Source organism: Phyllostomus discolor, chromosome 2, assembly GCF_004126475.2.
Source record: "Phyllostomus discolor isolate MPI-MPIP mPhyDis1 chromosome 2, mPhyDis1.pri.v3, whole genome shotgun sequence".
Classification (NCBI taxonomy): domain Eukaryota; kingdom Metazoa; phylum Chordata; class Mammalia; order Chiroptera; family Phyllostomidae; genus Phyllostomus; species Phyllostomus discolor.
In genome coordinates, this window is record NC_040904.2 from 136,444,321 (window position 1) to 136,458,815 (window position 14,495).

Below are 14,495 nucleotides of genomic sequence, written 5' to 3' on the forward strand. Positions count from 1 at the left end.
GTAGCCTTCAAGAGGAAAAAATGTGTTCTATCCCATCTAGGAGGGTGTTTCGAAGACCTCTAGCAGTAAGTCCTCTCAGGGTCACCAACAGATGCACATATTGCTTATCTCTCTCTTATTTCCAAGATGCTCCAGCCAGGTAGACACAGAGGGAAATGACACAACCTTTAAAACGTGATGTGATAAATGCAAAAGGAAAACTTGCAATGCAATTTCAGAAGTATGAGTGGGACTGGATAACTCTGTGTCCAGAAAGGCTTCACAGAATATAAGAAAGTTTTAAAGGATAGGCAGAGTTTACTACAGGGGAAAGTTGCAATAGTATTTTAGGCATGGAAAACATTCATGAACAAAGATTCAGAAGCATGAAATTCTTATAGCTTCTTTTTGAAGAAGCCATAAGAGGTTTTGCATTATTGAATCAAAAAGCAATACAGTCCTTGGAAAAGCGAGATGGTTGAATTTAGAAAAAAGCAAGGTATGGAAGGACCTTTACATGAGAAGTAAAGGCAAAGGCTCAAGTTAGGAAAGGCCTTGTAGTCACATGAAGGGGGAGACTGCATTGGAGGGCCCAGAGAGACATAATTAAGTGTATACTCCAGAAATATCAGGTTGATACCAGCATGCAGCATTTGTTTTATAAATGCACATTCTTGTGTAATTTTAAGGCAAAGAAGAAATCACACAAGCAAAGTTATTGAATGCTCAAAATAGGAAACTCATTGAGCTAAAGTTTAGTGAGTATTGGCTTTTTAGTGTCAGAGGAGAGAAATGTCCATTCTATTTCTTCTCTGGAAGTTTTGCTTGCATTTGGCTGCCTAGGGTAATTAGTGTATTGTACTCTAATTGTGTTTTTATCTCTCCGTATCTTACAGGTTGATGATTTATCTTTTTAAGCAAAGGCCATGTCTTATATTCAACCGTGCTATATAATTTACTGAGTCATAGAGTTCAATAACTTTTTAAAAATCGAATGAATGAAAGAATAAAGCTCGAGTCAGATGACAGTATGGAGCAGTTGGATCTGCCTCCCTATGTTCTTTCAAAAAGTATTCTCAGGATAAAACCAAGTAGTGATTCTTTATTCAGTGTCAAACTCTGGTGCTTTTCCATCTATTCTATGTTACTACCTTGTATCTATAAGTAGGCAAAAAGCCAATGTTTATGGGTTTTTAAATATTTTTATGAAAACAAATGAAATTCAATGTAAAGTATTCACTACATTTGCATTCTGCTATGTATGTATGTATGTATATATGTATTTTGGTAGTAGAAAAAGAAGTAGGATTTTAGTTAACTTAGGGATGAATTCACATAATTCAATTTATACCCTTAGGTATATACCCATGGTGTATGTTCTGACAGGGAGAAAATACGCCAGCACTAGTAAAGCGGAAATGAGAACAAACCAGGTAGGCAGGGGTCTGTTTTCAGTATTTAGTTTGTTCTCTCCATAGAACTACATAGTTGTCCCCTCTCAAAATGTGACCCAAAGCCCAGAACTTGATTTGCCTGCTGGAAGAGCAGACCAAATACTTACCCAATATAGCATCACAAAAGATATTTCATTTTTGAATAGCAAATAGCAAAGTACTTAAACTTCAACTTTGAACTTCTATATTTGATCAAAGATAATGAAGAGAAGCTCATTGATAATTTTTCTATTATTATTTCTTGCTTTTTCTGTATACATTGGTGGTGGTATTTTGGTCTTTCTAGCAAAAGTTTATGATTGAAAATGAAAGAATAAAAAATAAAAATCTAAACATAATGTAGGTGGCTTCCATTTTAATAGAAATTGAACTTTTTAAGAAAAAAATGTTAGCATTTCCTGTTTGTTAAAATAATCATTTGCTTATTTACCCTACACATTTTTAGTAAGTCTCACTGTGTGTTTTACATTGCTCTACATATTTAAGCTACATCATCAGGCCCTGACCAATGTGGCTCAGTTGGTTGGGCGTCATCCAGTAAGGCAAAGGGTCATTGGTTTGATTCCGGATTAGAGAGCATGCCTGGGTTGTGGATTCCTCCCGGTCAGGGCATGTGTGAGGGGCAGCCAAAACATTGAGAAAAACATCAGTGTTTCTCTTCCTCCACTTTCATCTCTCTAAAACTAAACAAATAAAATATTTTAAAAGGTATATCATCAGGCAATACAAAGATTCTTAGCTTTATGTGCTTAAAGAAAAAATAAACATTATAAATAATGAAATAATTAGTTTATTAGAATGCAATAACTGCTATGGAATAACAATACTTAGATCAAGGTAAGAAGACTTGAAAGTGTCAGAGATGAGGAGTAGGAAGCAATTTATGACTTCACTCAACCATGGAATCTAATTAACAAACTGAAATAACAAGAAAAATGGGGACAGACTCATAGATGTTGAGCAGGATGAGAGCTAAGGGAGGGGAGGTTAGGGCATTGGTGGAATGAACAAAAAGGAAAAAGGATTCAAGGATGCTGAGGGACGTGGAGGATAAGGGGATTAATGGTGATGAGGGAAAAATGCAATAAAGATTAAATTCATAAAAAAAAAGTATAGTCAAGGAAACTTGAGCAATGTTGGAGATGAGCACATTGACTTGCAGGTATTTGGAGTAAAAGTGTTCCAGGCAGGCGGAATAGACATTGTGAAGATCTTACTAAGAGTGAAGCATGCTTGGGGGATTTGAAAACATGAAGGAAGCCAAACTGGAAGGAGCCGAGTGAGCAAAGTTGGTAAACAAGAGAAAATTGCATATGAACTTTTGCAGTGTGCTTGCTAAGGGTTGAAGAGCCTATCATGGAAGATCTTATAGATCACTTTATGGAATATAACTCTACTGTAAATAAAATAAAATATCAGGTTTTTTTTAACATCATTGTGTGGTTGCCTTTCATGCGCCTCCAGCCAGGGACCTGGACAGCAACCCAGGCATATGCCCTTAACTGAAAATCAAACTGGTGACACTTTGTTTTGCAGGCTAGAGCTCTACCCGCTGAGTCACACCAGCCTGGGCAGATTTTTAAGCATGTGAATGACAAAATATGACTTCCATTTTCAAAGTATTATTTTGGCTGCTATTAGAAATAATATGTAGAGGGATAACTCCAGAATGAAGTCATGTTGTTAGTAGGCTATTGGAGTAATATAAGTAAGAGATAGATGGTGGTTCATACCAGGGAGATGGAAGGAGGAGAGATAGCAGTAATCTGTTTCTGCTTGTATTTTGAAGGTTTATTAATATTTAAATTTAATTTGATTTTTTCTTATAAAAACTGAGCTAGATTGAGATAAGTGTTAAAATAGTCATGCAAAGCTAAAACACTCCTTCAAAATGTTGCTTATACTTCACCTTTCAAGTATGTTTGTATTATCTCACATGTGGATGGTAGTTGCTTGAGCATAGAGTACAAATTTTATGTTTCACTCTGCCTTAACATTACAAAGTACTCAGTAAATATTTTTGGATTAGGTTTCCTAAATTAAATAAAGAAAAGCTTGGCAAAGCTGTATGAAAATTTCCAAATTTGTTTAGTTATCCTGTTTATTAAGTTTTCTGTGATTATATGAGATTTAGGATATGTTTAAGGACAGTATAATACTCATAAGTATTATAATAAAACAATGTAATTATAAAGGTTAAGTCACTTAATTCTTTTAGCAATCATAATATTGTGGTGAGATAATTTAACATTCTTTGTATTCTTGATGCAAATATTCACTCGAGACACTAACAATAAGAAATAACAATGTGAAAAAGAAAACAAAAGAAACAGTGAAATACTACTTTAAGTCTAAACTTGCTCCATGAAAGAGATGTGAGTTTAACTTAATAAGATATTCCTGGGAACAACTAATACTGCATGCTTGCATATAGTTCTTTTCATAAACATATTAAAATTAGTGTAATAAATTATAATTACCTTTGGTATTTTCATTTTTTTAAAGATTTTATTTATTCTATTTTTAGACAGAGGGGAAGGGAAGGAGAAAGAGAGGGAGAGAAACATCATTGTGTGGTTGCCTCTCATATGTGCCCTAATGGGGACCTGGTCCATAATCCAGGCATGCATCCTAACTGGGAATCAAACCAGTGACTCTGTGGTTTGCAGGATGACATTCAATCCACTGAGCCACACCAGCCAGAGCTGTATTTTCAGTTTTTAATGTTTATGTTAATGTACAGTACAAAATGACCAGATGTTTAATAATCTCTATAATTTAACCTAAAAAGATAAACCAAATAATATAGCTCTAAAATCTGACAACAGATTGAAAATATGTACCCTATTTTTACCTTCTACAGAGAGAAATATACATTTTAACACTGATCTTGGAAGAGACACATTGTCCTAAAGTAAAAAAATATTTGACACAACTCCTAATTTAAATTTATGAAGTAAAAATTAACTATGCTAGCCTGTTTTCCTTTTTTGTTATTTTAATCTAAAGCCCATAATATTATTGAAGTTAAATAATCAAGGAATTGGAGGAGGTAAGGAATTATGCAGACAGAACTTTGGCATAACATGTTTAATCAGTAGTGAAGCAAAGATTTTTGTTTGCATTATTGGGATAACCACATTTTGCCTATATAATATAGGTACAGTACCTTTACATTAATATTTAAATTTCAATGTGATTGGAACTAGAGTTTTTATATTTAAAAAATAACCACAAAACAAGTAAGTATAAATTATAGGTTGAAGATATTTAGGCCATGGGACAAAATGATTAATGATAGGTGTTTGTAGAATTTCATGTAACAAAAGTTGTTCAGTTTAAAAATACTTTTGAAACTTCCAGTCAAGATGGAGGTGTAAACACACTTTACTTCCTCGCACAACCACTAAGAGTAATTACAACTAAATCTCAAAACTAATAACACCCAGAACTCTCAGGAAATCAAACTGTATGGAAGTCTGACAACCAACGATTTACCCATGCAGATGGGTAGGAGGGGTGGAGATGCAGGGACATGGTACAGAGGTGAGGATACACAATGTGGCACAGGGAGGCAGTGGCGGAGGTGGAAAGGACACGGGTTGTCTCACATTCACATGTGGTGAATAAAATTTGGGAGGGATACCTGAGGAGTGAGTGATCCCAGCCCCAGGCCAGACCACGCAGCCCAGGGTTCAAGTGCTAGGAAGATAAATCCTTGTATGTTCTGGCTGTAAAAGCCAGTGGGGGTTGGGGTTGCAGTAGAAATTGCTGAATTTTCAGGAAAGTTTGCATCAAGGGTCTACACAGTCTTAAATCATATGCAAACCACCCATTCTGGGATTCAAAACCAGGGCAAGAGCTGGAAGGGTGCCAGTCATGTAAGGGGTGTGGGTGAAGTGACTGGAAATGGGACGAGTGCCAGGCAAACCCCCAGAAGTTAGGCAGCGGCACAGTTTCCTGTCTGAGCCCTCTCTTCCCACAGAGCCACAAAACATTGAATCAGGTTGCCCCACCCTGGTAATTACCTAAGGCTCCGCCCCACACAATTTATAGGTGCCTTTTATGGGAAGTCAAAGTAGCTCTACCTAATAACAGAAACAAACACAGGAAGGCTGCCAAATTGAGGAGACAAAGAAATATGGCCAAAAAGAAAAAATAGAACAAAACCCCACAAAAGAAAAAAACTAAACAAAACAGAGATAGCTAACTTATCAGATGCAGAGTTCAAAACACTGGTTATCAGAATGTGCAAAAAAACTCATTGAGTAAGGCAACAACATAAAGGTATAAATGAAAGTTACATTAAGTGGAATAAAGAAAAATCTACAGGAAACCAACAGTGACTGGAAGGAAGCCGGGATTCAAATCAATGATTTGGAACATAAGGAAGAAATAAACATTCAACTAGAACAGAAAAAAGAAACAAGAATTAAAAAAAAGATAGTATAAGAAGACTCTGGGACATCTCCATACGTGCCAACATCCAAATCATAGGGGTGCCAGAAGAAGAGGAGGAACAGTAAGAAATTAAAAACTTATTTGAAAAAATAATGAAAGAAAAATTTTTTAATTTGGTGAAAGAAATAGACATACAAGATCAGGAAGCAAAGATGGTCCCAAAGAAGTTGGACCTAAAGAGGACCATACCAAGACAAATCATAATTAAAATGCCAAAGGTAAAATATAGAGAGAATCTTGAAAGCAGCAAGAGAAAAGCAGAGAGTTACCTCCAAAGGAGTACCTTTAAGACTATCAACTGATTTCTAAAAAGAAACTGCAGGCAAGAAGGGACTGGAAGAAGCATTCAAAGGGATGAAAAGCAAGGACCTACAACCTACATTACTCAATCCAGCAAAGTTATCATTTAGAATGGAAGGGCAGATAAAGTGCTTCCCAGACAAGGTTCATCATCACCAACCCATATTACATGAAATGTTAACAGGACTTATTTAAGAAAAGAGCAAAACTATGAACATTAAAAAGGCAACAAATTCACAACTATTAACAACTGAATCTAAAAGTCAAACAAACAAAAAAACAAACTAACTAAGCAAACAACCAGAATATTATCAGAATCATAGATATGGAGATCACATGAATGAGTATCAGCTGGGAGGGGGAAAGGGGGAAATGGGGGAAAAGGTACAGGGAATAAGAAGCATAAATGGTAGGTACAAAATAGATGGAGGATGTTAAGAATGGTACAGAAAATGGAAAGCCAAAGACTTACATATACCACCCATGGACATGAACTAAGCGGGGAATGCTGGTGGGCGGGAGGGTACCGGGTAGAGTGGGACAAAGGGAGAAAAATGGGACAACTATAATAACATAATCAATAACATATATTTAAAAAATAAAACAGAGGTCAGTACAAAAAATAAAAATATTTTGAAGTGTCTGCTCTTTTAAAATACGTGTTTCATTGGATACCTTTATAATTCTTTCTTCTAAAAATTCCCTTTTAACACCCTCCATAGAAGAGAGTAACATTATACAAATCACAAAACTATTTCAATAGCATCAGCTTATGAGGTCTTAAATTTTATTTATTTATTTATTTATTTATTGCCAGTCAAAATTTGAAAGCAAAAAAAAAAAAAACCAAATATGGAACATTCAGTATATTTTATTATTCCACCTAGTGGAAAATAATTCAAATAGAACCATATGGAAATGTTTCAGAATTCTTAACTCTCTCAGAAACAAAGAGTATAAAGACTTTGAAATAGCTTTTGGCTTTTCAGAGGAGGCTAAGGTGCAACTCTCTTCGGTTGTCCTGAATCTGGGTTCATCGGACACCAGCCACCCCCACCATGCCACAGAAGTTTGACCCTGAAATCAAAGCTGTATACCTGAGGTGCATGGGTCAGGAAGGTGGTGCCACATATGCCCTGTCCTCCAAGATTGGCATTCTGGATCTGTCCTTTAAAATGTTTGGTGATCTTAAAATGTCTGGTGATATTGCCAAAACAACCTGCGATTGGAAGGGTCTGAAGATTACAGTGAAACTGGCGATTGAAAACAGAGAGGCCCAGATTGAGAGAGTGCCTTCTGCCTCTGCCCTGATCATCAAAGCCCTTAAAGAACTGCCACGAGGCAGAAAAAAGCTAAAAGCATTAAGCACAATGGAAGTATCACCTTTGATGAGATTGCCAACATTGCCCAACAGATGCGGCACCGATTTTCTGCTACAGAATTCTCTGGCCTGCAGTGTTGATACCGCCACCCTCATGACATCATAGGTGACATTCACAGTGGTGCAGTGGAATGCCCGGCTGGTTAAAAACTACAAAAGAAAATATTTCAATTAAAGATCATTTTACAATAAAAAATAACAACATAAATCTTTGAAAGAAAATCTGAAATACCCATTTCTTTCAGTTTATTATGAAATGTGTTTACTGTACATCTACATCTGATTAATTCATTTAGTTTAAATGATCCCATACCCTTATCTATAATAATACTGTTATCTAGAAATAGGTCAGATTAGTTCAGGACATTGTCTTTGTCAGGTAACCTTTCTTACAACTTCCCATCTTCACTGAGACTGAAAGTCACCCACAAGAAAAATCCACAGAAATTTGCATCTGTACTTCTTTAATTGCATAGAACATATTTTATGCTTGCAGATATTTTTATATCTCAGACAGCCCACAGTTCTACTTGCCAACATGAAATCTGTTTCACAAATTTTTCAGCAGCAGGTATGATATTGAGCCAGTTTTTATGTGAATTAGTAATCTTCCTAATCAATTTTTAACTAAAACTTTAAATTTTTACCATTTTTTAGTAAATTATGTTTTAAATGGTAAAATCCTTTATCAAATGTCTTTATTTGGTCTACTTCCCATTATCCTAAGCCTCCCATGTTAAGAAATATTTCTAAAAAGTAGAAAAAAGTTTTCTTGTAGAACTACAGTTTCTAAAGGTGTGAAATATTGAATGTTACATTTTACTTTTCTTTTTAATATCATTATAAATAATATCTCCAGTAATTAAACATAGTGAGGTTGGCAAACCACTTGCAGTGTATTATATTTACATCAATCATTTCTTTTTTAAAAAATTTTATTTATTTATTTATTTATTTTTAGAGACAGGAAGGGAGGAACAAAGAGAGAGAAAGAAACATCCATGTGTGGTTGCCTCTCATGTGACCCCCACTGGGGATCTGGTCCACAACCCAGGCATGTGCCATGACTGGGAATTGAACCTGCGATGCTTTGGTTTGCAGCCCACACTCAATCCACTGAGCTATACCAGCCAGGGCTTACATCAATCATTTCTTTAGAAAGACAAACTACCACAACATAAAAATGCTACTTTTGGCTAATTATTCCTTTAAATTGCCTGAGCCAACTTTTTTCATATCACAAACTAAGCAAAAATGTCTTCAGTTATTTACAGAGTGTAAGTTACTTTATTATTATTCCATTAAATGTCCATTCTTGTGAGAGTGAAGGATAAGACTTATTACTGATGGGCTTATAGTCCTATGACTCTATTTTTATATTGACCTACTTTTCCAAATTTATGCCCTGATATCCTCAGGAAGAAGAGGAAAAATGTACTTAACCTTTACCACTAAACACAGCATAAAGTTTATTGTCATATTTATATTTCATCTGAACACTATACATCTTTCTGTGAAAAATACAAGTGGTTGTAACTTTAAATTTAGATATTTCTAAAGAAAATAGAGAAAACTTTTGACTTTAAAAATTTAAATATAAAGCAAGCAAGCTTTGTCTATGATTTAATATTATAAACATTTGAAATATGCGTTGGGTATATGGTGAAACACCAATATGGTAAGTTAAAGAATATAGGAACATTGATTGTATCTTTATCACTTTAAATAATTAAATGAATCTTTAATATTCAAAGATGAGGTTTTAAAAAAGAACATGGATTTGACTGGAATTTTTGATAGCTTTTTCAATAAAGATTTTATCTATTTACTTTTTCAAGAGAGGGGCAAAGGGGGAAAAAAAGGGAGAGAGACCTTTATGGGTTGCCTCTTGTATGGCACTCAGACCTGGGAAGAACCCACAACTCAGGAATGCTCCCTGACCAGGAATGGAACCAGTGACCTTTTGCTTTGCAGGATGATGCAAACCAACTGAGCCACACTGGTCATGGCTTGATAGCTTTTTTTTTTTTTAATCAGTACTTGGACTTTGTAGATTTTGATATGGAATAAAATATAGCTTGCTGCAGAGCAGAGTGTGTTAGATTGAAAACCAAAACAGATAATTAATTATTGCCATTATCATTTGTTTTGCCTTTGTTTTCCAGATTCTAGGTTTGTTTCTTGTCAAAATGTTTTTTTCTTAACTCACTGAAATCTTAATTTAGAATGAAATCTTGCATTACTTAGGTTCTCAATTATGCTTATTGATTAAATAAATCAGAATGAGAATAATTTCTTGTTTTGTCATTGCAGCAACAATACATTATTTATTTTTAATTGACTTTTAATTTTATTTATGTTGTTCTGGTGTATAAAAATGTATAGCTTTCCAGCTTATTGAGGCCAATATGTCTAATGGACATAGATGAAAAATCCTCAACAAAATACTAACAAACTGAATCCATCAGCACAAAAAAGGATTATATGCCATAAAAATCAAGTGTGATCTATTCCTGGAATGCAAGAAAGTTTCAACATATGCAGATCCTAAAGTTTATACATTACATTGATGGAAGGAAGGATAAAAATCATGTGACCATCTCAATAGATGCAGAAAAATGTTTGACAAAATTCAACATTGCTCATGTGAAAAATTTTCATTGAATTAGGTATATAAAAGTATATCCAACATAATAGAAGCCATCTATAACAAACTAACAGCTCACATCATATTCAAAGGTAAGAAGCCAAAATCTTTTTCTCTAAGATCAGGAAAAAAACAAAGATGCCCTCTCTTACCACTCCTATTCAATGTAGCACTGGAAATTTAGGCCAGCACAATTAGTCAAGAAAAAGGAATATAAAGACATCCAAATAGGAAGGAAAATGTTAATTGTCTCTGTTTTTAAATAACATGATCTTATATATAGAAAACCCTAATCATTAACCAAAAAAAGAAAAAGAAACTATTAGAACTAGTAATTAAATTTTGTAAAGTTGCAGGATATGAAATTAATATACAAAAATCAGTTATGTTTATATACACTAAAAATGAAATAAAGAAAACAATCCCAGTGACAATAGTATCAAAATAATAAAACACTTAGCAACAAATTTAAGTAAAGAGGTGAAAGATTGAAGACATTGATGAAAGAACTTAAAGAAGGCATAAATAAATGCAAATATATTCTATGTTCATGGATTGGAATTTGGAATTAATGTTGTTAAAATGTTCATACTACACAATGCATTCTTTAATATAAACCATTGCAACCTCTTTTATGGCACTTAGGAAAATTTATGCAAAATCCTAGTTTAAAAGCCACTCACACCCTACAAACACTTTTTAGAGAAAACGAGGTCAATTCTTTGCAAGCCTATAGCTCTTGTCCCAGACCCAATGATATTTACTTTCTACAGCAAGAATTAATATAAATAGCATGACTAATAAATTGCCTTTTACATTGTTGATGACTCAGGGACTGGGTGCAGCTGGGCCTACAAATGAAAGGTCATTAAAACATGCCGTTGGGCAAGATTGGAATACCCAAGGACTGAGAAGTTGAGGTACCTGAGGACAGCTAGGTATGGAAATACAGAGGTGTAAAACCCTATAGTGAAGACTAGCTGTAGAAATATTTTAGATTGCTTAAGTGACTGGTTGAATTAGATTATTATTTATAATATGCAGTCCTTTCCCCAATGTTATGGGAGAAATATACTTCCTGCCCCATTATATAGGGCTTGGTCAAGTGACTTGGTTTAGCTCATAGACTGTGGGCAGTTGGCACAAGTGAGCCAATTCTAACTCTGGTCTTAAGAGGCAACAAGTTTTTATTGGCCATTTTTGCACTCCTGCCTCTTGCCAAGAAGAACATACCTTTGAAATTAATGGTCTAAGGTGGTTGAGTGACATGTGGAGCAGGCCTGAATGAAGCTTAGAACTCACAGAGACAGGCCCATCTAAATAAGGTAATTTCCAACCATCCCATACCTATGTGATGAGGATAATAATTAGAGTTTTAAGCCAGTGAGTTTGGGAATCACTTGTTTTTGCAGCATTATTGTGACATAACGGATTTATTCAGTACCCCTTTTATTATTTTTGAATTAGTGCTATCTTTCAATTGAATCTCCTCAGCTTCTCCTATTTAATCCTGTCATGCTACTATTTTGAATTGTTACTTTTTTCATACCTTTCATAATTAGAAATTGACAGGACTGTGCAGATGGGTGGAGAGGGATCATTAAATGGTCATCCCCAGAATTATCAAACAAAGAGAGAATCTAAATGATGGGGAGGGGGAGTGGAATTTAAGAATCTATTCAGCTGAGAAGAAAATAGAATTCTTAAGGATTACTCACAAGAGAAGCATGTGCAAATAACTAAGAGATTACCGTATGACAATTAGACTCAGTGTAAGGGCCTGTGAAAATAATGGAAGAGAAAATTTGCTTAGTAGAGCTTTTATTAAATGATATATTCATTTCTGACTCACTTTGAATTCTCATGTTTTACACATATCCCCAAATTCTTTATAGGCATAATATTAAAATAACTTACATCATTAAATATGACTTTACATTGCTTTTCCTTTAAAAAATATGCCGTGATGTTTCCCTCTGCCTTTAACTTCTGCAAATTAGTTTGGCTTTAGTCCAAAAACGCACCAATACTTATGCATTATTAAATTTAAAAAGCCCTGAAATCATTTTCTAAATCCCTGAATATTGCTATTTTCAAAGGAAATATAATCCTCCTGGCTATATTTCCTACAGCATATAAAACTATTCTAAGAAATTATTTGACAGAACTAATAAATGTAATTGGACTACAGTATACCAGCTTTGAATTAAAATTGCCCCATGTTTATTACAGAGTATTTTAAACAATTTTTTAATGAAAAACTTGAAAGACTGAAACTCAGTTACATTTAGAACTTTCATTATAAGGTATTCAGTATTATAAAAAAACTATTGTGTTCCCTAGAAGGGATGTCTTTAAAAACATATTCAGCTTCCAGATTCCTAGCTCTTTCATTGTCTTTTAAATTCTCTGCTGTGGTTAAATGCAATATCAATTACCTGATAATTCAAGCTTTGGATAATAGTAAGCTTTTACTCTCTTTTAGGAAACTAAATTTAATTAACCACAAATCCTTTATAATTCTCCTTTTAGGTATTTCTCAGAGGTGTTCTTTCCTTTTCTGATATTGTGCTATCTTAGACCTTTAGAACCTTTTCTCATAAACCTCCAGAGACCACTGTGATGCTTGCATGTAGTTGGCATTCAGCAAATATTCACTGTAGAGAATGAATGAATGATTACACCTTCCCAAAAAACTCCTGTGATTTCCCACTTTTATTAGCATTAAGTCACATATCGTTAGCACTGTGATCAAGCATGGCCCCAGGAAATTACTTAATTACCTTTGCAATCTCATCTCTTACTATGTCAAACATAAACATACATCATTTCCTTCTCTAGAGTAAAATTCACTCTGACAATTGCATTATTTTATTAATACCATTCTTTTAAATTGAAATGTATTAATCTGAAATATCTTTCCCTGAATTTTCTATTTGGAAAAATTCCATATATTTTCTTCACAGCCCACTCCAACTCTATCATAATAGTAAGAACACCGACTCTGAAGCCAGGTTTCTGGAAAATGTTATTCGGTTTCTTATAAAACTAAGCATAAACCTACCATACATTGGCACAGGAATGCTACTCCCAGGAATTTACCCAAGAGAAATAAAAATATATGTCATTGTAAAAAAGTTGAAAAATGTTTTATAGCAAATGTATGCATAATAGCCAAAACTGAAAATAGCCCAGATATTGATCGATAGGAATATAGATAATTATTAAATATTTGTATGTTTATAACAATACTACTCATTGATGGAAAGGAATAAACTCCTACAACATGGATAATTTTAAAAAGTATTATTCTGAGTGACAGAAACCTTAATAAAAGAGCACTAATGTATGATTCCATATATATGAAGTTTTAGAGAAGTAAAAATCAAGCAAAATGCAATGTTGAAATATAGTTTGAATGAAAAATAAATCCTTGTAGGAAACAGATTCTTGGATGGTTAGTTGTACAGCAAGGTTACAGCTAGGAAACAGATTTTTAAGTATAAAATAATATGTAGAACTCTAGGTTTAAAATTTAGAAGAATAAAGAATAATTTCTGGAAAAAATCTGAAATGATGAAAGAAGTAGAAAACATAAATAAGCAGAGTTTATAAAAGCTCTTTGAAAAATACAAAAGAATAATCTTTGAAAGATTAGTTGGCCCAAATGGTTTTAGAAGTTAATTCATTTTGGTCCTTCAAAGAAGAGATAATACCAAAAGGACATATACACAGTAGTCAACAATTTAGTAAAACACACAACCTTCCCAATGTATTCTGTAAAATCAGCATAGCCATAAAAACAACACCCAACAAAATTATCGAACTCAAAAGAGGAAGTCATTTAAAAAAACCAGTTACGGATGGAAATGCTACATGCTGCATTCAGTGTTGTCATTTGATATCACTATTATTTCCCTTCAAGATGGACTTGACATTTCCAATAATCTGACTCTTAAGATTTTCAATTAGAGAGACAGACGTAAAGTGGAAGCCAGTGCTCTCAGAAGCTCACAGAGCCAGATGTGGTGGCTTCCTGGAATTGCCTGGGAGATGGTAATCTCCACCAGCTACATTGCTTGAAGCTGAAGTTGTTAGCGAATGCTTCTCTGATTCTCTGTCTCTAACGTTCTAGACCTTTACTCCCTGCTTCAATTCGTTTTGAATTTTTAAACTTATACTACCTATACTAAATATCATATTCCTGTAATATTTATAATGGTTCTGCTCCACTGACAAAATCAAAACTGATAAAAATGTTCATATCGGAGTG

At 34.1% G+C, this 14,495-nt stretch overlaps 1 pseudogene; it reads left to right on the forward strand.

Annotated features, from left to right (window-relative positions):
• Positions 1 to 7,208: 7,208 nt before the first annotated feature.
• On the forward strand, positions 7,209 to 7,729 carry LOC114513982 (annotated as a pseudogene).
• Positions 7,730 to 14,495: the final 6,766 nt, after the last annotated feature.